The sequence below is a fragment of the Tiliqua scincoides genome, chromosome 1 (assembly GCF_035046505.1).
Source record: "Tiliqua scincoides isolate rTilSci1 chromosome 1, rTilSci1.hap2, whole genome shotgun sequence".
Classification (NCBI taxonomy): domain Eukaryota; kingdom Metazoa; phylum Chordata; class Lepidosauria; order Squamata; family Scincidae; genus Tiliqua; species Tiliqua scincoides.
This window is the reverse complement of record NC_089821.1, coordinates 203,824,405-203,832,812: the sequence shown is the minus strand read 5'-3', so window position 1 is coordinate 203,832,812 and position 8,408 is coordinate 203,824,405. Positions and strand designations below refer to the sequence as shown.

General features: G+C 49.2%; 1 pseudogene; it reads left to right on the top strand.

Moving 5' to 3' along the window:
• The first annotated feature begins 5,362 nt into the window (after positions 1-5,362).
• Positions 5,363-5,479, top strand: LOC136637723 (5S ribosomal RNA; annotated as a pseudogene).
• Positions 5,480-8,408: the final 2,929 nt, after the last annotated feature.

Below are 8,408 nucleotides of genomic sequence, written 5' to 3'. Positions count from 1 at the left end.
CATCACTGGGAAATCACATGGCTGAGTGATTACGTGGGAGCATTGCCAGAAGTTTCCGCTGCTAGGTGTTTGCCGGCACAATCCTATTCATGATGAACACTGGCATAGTGACTGCTGCTCCAGCCTAGGGTGTTGCACCTCTAGGATGCACACCCATGTTATTATACATCTTTGACTCTTTTAGCATTGGAAACCCATATCTCAGGTCACAGGTGGCAGTAAGGAATACCCATCTCCTATGAAATTATCCCTGAGGGTCACCCATTTCTGTAGCAGACTGTTAAGCAGAATATGATGAGATGAGTTAGATACTATGTGGAAAACACATATACTATTCTCTCAACTTATTTTTTAAGTAAATGGAAAGCAGCTATGGATAAAAAGGCAGCTTGGGGATGTGATTTTGAGTGGAAAGATTGCCACTGAGTTAAAGAGTTTTGCATTCTCCCCCCCTCCCCCTACCGTGCTCCTGATTGCAGCTTTTAATTTAAAAGTATGGCAGGAGTTTTTTTACAGAGGTCTCCCCTGCAAGGTCTACATTGCCCTGAGAATAATACAAGAGAGTCCCAGAACAAAACCCCACTTCTCTTCCATCCCAAATGCCTTCCTCAAGTCCTCAAGGCTCCAGGAGGCCAATTCCCTCTTCCACACCTGTGATCCTTCAACTGCTATTTCAATATTCTGTGTTTCCTGCAATCACTGAGCATGCTGAGTTTGCTCCAGGTTGTATTTTTTACATGTGGGGGGTTACCTTTACTTTTTCTCTAAATTTATGCATTTATTTCTGAGTACCTAAGGCAGTCCGTTATTTCGGAATTATGTGTGCAGTCTGAGAGGGACCATCAGTGTTCACTCAGTTCAGTGAGTTTATTATAGACTAGTTAGTTTCAACTTCATCATTAGCTCATATCACCAACAGGTGCACATTTCTCAGTGTGTGCATTGATGTGTACCTTGCCAAGCAGGAAAGACTGCTGATGTGAGTGAGTAGCGCAAACAACCTTATAGTGCTTCTAAATTAGACTATCAGTAACCACATGACTGAGCTTTTCAAAAGCAGATATAGAGTTAAATGCAGGTTGGACATCCCTGATCCAGAATGCTTGGAACCCTATATATATATTGGCAACCTTCAGTCTCGAAAGACTATGGTATCGCGCTCTGAAAGGTGGTTCTGGCACAGCGTCTAGTGTGGCTGAAAAGGCCAATCCGGGAGTGACAATCCCTTCCACACCGGGAGCAAGTGCAGTCTGTCCCTGGTCTGTCTCCCTGGCTATGGGCCTTCCTTCTTTGCCTCTTAGCCTCAGACTGTTGGCAAAGTGTCTCTTCAAACTGGGAAAGGCCATGCTGCACAGCCTGCCTCCAAGCGGGCCGCTCAGAGGCCAGGGTTTCCCACTTGTTGAGGTCCACTCCTAAGGCCTTCAGATCCCTCTTGCAGATGTCCTTGTATCGCAGCTGTGGTCTACCTGTAGGGCGCTTTCCTTGCACGAGTTCTCCATAGAGGAGATCCTTTGGGATCCGGCCATCATCCATTCTCATGACATGACCAAGCCAACGCAGGCGTCTCTGTTTCAGCAGTGAATACATGCTAGGGATTCCAGCACGTTCCAGGACTGTGTTGTTTGGAACTTTGTCCTGCCAGGTGATGCCGAGGATGCGTCGGAGGCAGTGCATGTGGAAAGCGCTCAGTTTCCTCTCCTGTTGTGAGCGAAGAGTCCATGACTTGCTGCAGTACAGAAGTGTACTCAGGACGCAAGCTCTGTAGACCTGGATCTTGGTATGTTCCATCAGCTTCTTGTTGGACCAGACTCTCTTTGTGAGTCTGGAAAACGTGGTAGCTGCTTTACCGATGCGCTTGTTTAGCTCGGTATCAAGAGAATGAGTGTCGGAGATCGTTGAGCCAAGGTACACAAAGTCATGGACAACCTCCAGTTCATGCTCAGAGATTGTAATGCAGGGAGGTGAGTCCACATCCTGAACCATGACCTGTGTTTTCTTCAGGCTGATTGTCAGTCCAAAATCTTGGCAGGCCTTGCTAAAACGATCCATGAGCTGCTGGAGATCTTTGGCAGAGTGGGTAGTGACAGCTGCATCGTCGGCAAAGAGGAAGTCACGCAGACATTTCAGCTGGACTTTGGATTTTGCTCTCAGTCTGGAGAGGTTGAAGAGCTTTCCGTCTGATCTGGTCCGGAGATAGATGCCTTCTGTTGCAGTTCCAAAGGCCTGCTTCAGCAGGACAGCGAAGAAAATCCCAAACAAGGTTGGTGCAAGAACACAGCCCTGCTTCACTCCGCTTCGGATGTCAAAAGGGTCTGATGTGGAGCCATCGAAGACAACAGTGCCCTTCATGTCCTTGTGGAAAGATCTGATGATGCTGAGGAGCCTGGGTGGACATCCAATCTTGGGGAGAATCTTGAAGAGGCCGTCTCTGCTGACCAGGTCGAAAGCCTTTGTGAGATCTATGAAGGCTATAAAGAGTGGCTGTCGTTGTTCCCTGCATTTCTCCTGCAGTTGTCTAAGGGAGAATACCATATCAGTGGTGGACCTGTTGGCTCGGAATCCACACTGCGATTCTGGATAGACGCTCTCTGCAAGTACCTGGAGCCTCTTTAGTACAACTTGGGCAAACAGCTTTCCTACAACGCTAAGGAGAGAGATGCCGCGGTAGTTGTTGCAGTCACCCCTGTCACCTTTGTTCTTGTACAGCGTGATGATGTTTGCATCCCTCATGTCTTGAGGTACTCCACCTTCTCTCCAGCAGAGGCAGAGGATTTCATGCAGCTCAGTGACGATGATCTCTTTGCAGCCTTTTAGGACTTCAGCAGGGATGCTGTCTTTTCCAGGTGCCTTGCCAAAGGCAAGGGAGTCCAGGGCCACGTGAAGTTCTTCTAGGGTTGGTTCACTGTCAAGCTCTTCCAGCACAGGCAGGCACTCAATGTTGTTCAGTGCTTCTTCAGTGACTACATTTTCTCTGGAATATAGCTCAGAGTAGTGCTGCACCCAGCGTTCCATCTGCTGCGCCCGATCCTGGATGACCTCGCTTGTGGCAGACTTCAGAGGGGCAATTTTCTTCTGTGTTGGACCTAGGGCCTGCTTGATACCATCATACATCCCCTTGATGTTGCCCGTGTCAGCTGCTATCTGTATCTCGGAACAGAGCTGGAGCCAGTAGTCATTAGCACATCTCCTGGCAGTCTGTTGGACTTTGCTGCGAGCAGTTCGGAGGACCTGCAGGTTGCGCTCACTGGGACAGGCCTTGTATGCTGCTTGAGCTCTCCTCTTTTCCTCAATGACTGGTGTCAACTCCTCAGAGTGGGCTTCAAACCAGTCTGCCGCCTTGTTGGTCTTTTTGCCGAATATGGACAAGGCGGTGTTGTAAACGGTATTCTTGAAATGTTCCCATCTGTTGGATGCGTTTGCGTCGGCCGGGCCTGGAAGAGATTCCTCAAGCGCTTGTGCAAATTCCTCCACTTTTCTCTGATCCCGGGTCTTGCTGGTATCAATGCGAGGTCTTCCTTCCTTTTTCGTGTGATACAGTCGCTTTGTTTGCAGTTTCACTCTGCTGCACACCAGGGAGTGGTCAGTGTCGCAGGCAGCACCATGATAACTGCGTGTGATCTTGATGCTGGGAAGGCTGGAGCGTCTGGTGAGGATCAGGTCGAGCTGGTGCCAGTGCTTTGATCTTGGATGTCTCCAAGAGACTCTATGTTGGGGCTTTGTGTTGAAGAACGTGTTGCTGACACAGAGACCGTGATGACAGCAAAACTCTAGCAGGCGTTGGCCATTTTCGTTCATCCTCCCAGTGCCAAACTGACCTAAGCAGGTGGGCCATGAACTGTTATCAGCACCAACTCTAGCATTGAAATCGCCGAGGATGAACAATGGCTCTTTTACAGGGATTTTCTTGACAGTGGTGGCCAGGTCATCGTAGAATTTGTCTTTGGCTTCTGCTGGAGACGACAGAGTCAGTGCATAAGCACTGATGAGAGTGATAGGTCCTGCTGATGACTGGAGCTGCAGGGACAAAATTCTTTCACTTCCCACAGTAGGTGGGATGATGGATTTCAGCAGGGTAGTTCTGACCGCAAAGCCAACGCCATGTTCCCTGGTTTCGTTTGGTGGTTTTCCCTGCCAGAAAAATGAGAAATTTCTCTCCTTGACAGATCCGGAATCTGGCAGCCTAGTCTCTTGAAGGGCGACGATGTCCATCTGCAGTCTGCTCAGCTCCATGTCGATGACAGCTGTTTTGCGTGCGTCGTCTATTTCTTGCAGGTCATCAGAGAATCCAGGTGTCATTGTCCTAACGTTCCAGGTGCCCAGCTTTAGGGCAGTAGTTTTCTGTTTTCTGTTGCATGGTGCAGAGTTGTCGATCCGCTTGTCGGTTTTCACCCTAAACCCCACGCACCCCATGAGGTTAACGGACCGTGGCGAGGCAACACCTTACTGGCTGGGGACTGCCCAGCTTAAGGCGGGCGGTAGCTGCCCAATGAGATGCAATGATCTCTCCCACCGTCGGAAGCAGCCCCTGGCGTCATGCTCTATGCCAATCGAGCAAAGACTTATAACCGGTAAACTGCTGCTTCCCGTGTTGTGCCGACGCCGTATGGCGAAGTTGGAGTGTCCTCTCCAGTGCGCGAAGCCTGGGTAAAGAAGGTATGGAGGATAGGCTGTTACCCATGCAGCAAATCCCCCCTCTCCACGTCGCTGGAATGGTCCAATGGAAAGGCAGAAGCCAATACGGTTGGTTCCAGCGGCGTCGCAGGAGTTGCCAGAACGTGACTGTGTTCAGCCATGAACTGCCTAAGGGACTCCGGCTCCTGATTTTGCCTCGAGGTTGACTCCTGAAGCCTTTTCCAGAACTGGATGTAGTCACAAGGCAGTGGAGGTTTGAGGTCACAGTTTCCTTCTCTTAGATGAGCTGCCTTCCTAGGCTGACGAGTCCCATCTACCCGGTGGCTGTTTAGTCGCCTCTTACGACAAGTACAGCCAAACTGAGGGCCTATTCTTAGCCCCCAGCCCCCAGGGTATTGGAACCCTAAGCAGTTTGGATATATATTTTTCTGTATTTTGGAACAATTGAGTATACCTAACAAGATCTTGGGAATGGGGACCAAGTATAAACACGAAATTCATTTATGTTTCATATACACCTTATATCTGCAATTTTCAAACTCTCAGGGAGTTTGAAACCCTCAGTAACTCTTTGCAGGGGGCGGGGGGAGGTGGCAGGGGGAAGGCAATGATGCGTTCCCCAGGATAGTGTCGCTCAGGGGGCTGCAGGGACTGGGGTGCACCCTGCAGTCCCTGCAGCAGCCATCCCTGGGTGCAGGGAGCTGTGTGCAAGCATATACAGGGCTCCCCAGGCAGCAACTGTTACCCTGCACATGCCTGATCTCGTCTGATCTTGGAAGCTAAGCAGGGTCAGGCCTGGTTAGTACTTGGATGGGAGACCGCTTGGGAATACTGGGTGCTGTAGGCTTATACCATAGTCTTTCGAGACTGAAGGTTGCCAACCAGGTCAAGGAAAGTGAGAGTGGAGAGATCGCGCTCTGCTTCCGCTAAACCGGAAGCCACACCTATTGACAATCAAGTTCACATGCTGTTGCACAAATGGAGTAGACAACAGGTGGAAATCATAGGCAAGTAACAAGACACCCCCAATAAAGGAGTGGTTCTGCAGGTGGTGACCACAGACCACTTAGCAGTCCCTATGCTTTCTGGCTGATGTTTGGATGACCTTTGAATGCTGGCGGTGCTGTCACTCTAGTGGCAGCATGAGGCGGAGTCTGCAACCCACACAAGTGGCTCAGGTAGTGCAGCTCATCCAGGATGGCACATCAATGCGAGCTGTGGCAAGAAGGTTTGCTGTGTCTGTCAGTGTAGTGTCCAGAGCATGGAGGCACTACCAGGAGACAGGCCAGTACACCAGGAGACGTGAAGGAGGCCGTAGGAGGGCAACAACCCAGCATCAGGACTGCTACCTCCGCCTTCGTGCCAGGAGGAACAGGAGGAGCACTGCCAGAGCCCTGCAAAATGACCTCCAGCAGGCCACAAATGTGCATGTGTCTGCTCAAACGGTCAGAAACAGACTCCATGAGGGTGGTATGAGGGCCCGACGTCCACAGGTGGGGGTTGTGCTGACAGCCCGACACCGTGCAGGACGTTTGGCATTTGCCAGAGAACACCAAGATTGGCAACCTCGCCACTGGCGCCCTGTGCTCTTCACAGATGAAAGCAGGTTCACACTGAGCACATGTGACAGATGTGACAGAGTCTGGAGACGGCAGGGAGAACATTCTGCTGCCTGCAACATCCTCCAGCATGACTGGTTTGGCAGTGGGTCAGTAATGGTGTGGGGTGGCATTTCTTGGGGGGGGCCGCACAGCCCTCCATGTGCTCGCCTGAGGTAGCCTGACTGCCATTAGGTACCGAGATGAGATCCTCAGACCCCTTGTGAGACCATATGCTGGCGCGGTTGGCCCTGGGTTCCTCCTAATGCAGGACAATGCTAGACCTCATGTGGCTGGAGTGTGTCAGCAGTTCCTGCAAGATGAAGGCATTGATGCTATGGACTGGCCCGCCCGTACCCCAGACCTGAATCCAATTGAGCACATCCGGGACATCATGTCTCGCTCCATCCACCAGCACCACAGACTGTCCAGGAGTTGGTGGATGCTTTAGTTCAGGTTTGGGAGGGGATCCCTCAGGAGACTATCCGCCACCTCATGGAACATGCCCAGGCGTTGTAGGGAGGTCATACAGGCACGTGGAGGCCACACACACTACTGAGCCTCATTTTGACTTGCTTTATGGACATTACATCGAAGTTGGATCAGCTTGTAGTGTGTTTTTCCACTTCAATTTTGAGTATGACGCCAAACCCAGACCTCCATGGATTAATAAATGTGATTTCCATTGATGATTGTTGTGTGATTTTTTTGTCAGCACATTCAACTATGTCAGGAACAAAGTATTTAATAGGAATATTTCATTCATTCAGATCTCAGATGTGTTGTTTAAGTGTTCCCTTTATTGTTTTGAGCAGTGTATATTGTTTATATTATATTCAGTTGTTATATTATTGACAGTGACATAATATTGAGAAGCCCTGTTCCTCTTGACAAGCAGCGTCCAACCGAATGCTGTCCTCCAAAAATGCAGTCCCCATCCAGACCACAGCTTTTCGTTCTGCTTCTGCACGGCTTGTCATCCTGGTAAACCTGGGCATCGGTATGCTCTGGGATATCGTGTCTTTTGCCGGGCATCCCAGAAGGCTGTGCAACAGGACGTCTACGCGAACGTGACTGCCTGGAGCATCCTGGTGCCCAGGTCTACCAAGAGGACAAGCTACGTAGGAGCAGAACACAAAGGTCTGCACATGGGTGGATGGATCTGTCCAAACACCAGATACGACCCCTGGGCCTCAGTTTGGGCGGCCTGCTTTTGACCATTGTTTCAGGGTACCAAATTACAGGATGGATCTCTGCCTAAGCACAGACTTTTCTGTTTCAACAAATCATTATACAGTACTTATAGATGGCAGGGATGGGGCTTTGGAAGCATGTCGGCAGGACAAAATGGCACATTCTTGTTCCCACAGCTGAACAGGGCTTTATGGAGGCAAAATTGTTCAATAATAATAATAATAACAGGTATTTATATACCGCCTTTCTTGGTCTTTATTCAAGACTTTATTCAAGGCGGTTTACATAGGCAGGCTTTATTTAAATCCCTTATTAAATAGGGATTTTTACAATTGAAAGAAGGTTCTTTCTTTCAGGAACGACTACATTCAAGGTGTTTCATTCTGATCTGGCTTCACATTCTGGCCTCCATCCTCCCACGCTCAGAGCAGATGGAAATAGCTTTGCTTCAGCTTGTCAGCTGCTTCAAGGTCGCACGGTGCCGGTGGCCTCGAACTGGCGACCTTGTGGATGTTATCTTCAGGCAGACGGAGGCTCTACCCTCTAGACCAGACCTCCTGCCCTCCTGTTCAAAAGGTTTGGGAAGGGCATGCATATTGGCAGTGGAGGAAGCAAACATGACTAATCTTTTCTCTTGAAAGATTTAGAAGAGCAGTAGTGGACACCATTTATTTTTAACCAGAATGGTTCCTGAAAAACTGTTCTTCATTAACAAGGAGGAAAAAAAAAAAAAAAAGATGGGTCCATGGCCATCAACTTTTTTTAAACCCAGAATACTGCTGGCTATACCATGACATACTTTCATTCCAGACATTGACACTGACATACTTTCATTCCAGAGGCATTCAAGCTCTTTTTGCTTTATTGGTTTGTTTCTTGTTGTACTGCTGTAGAAAGACAAATGAATGTAATTCTCATGTTTTGGGCAAGTCATTTAATGTAATGAAGGTAAGCCTTAAGAACTATGATTAATTAAGACTACAA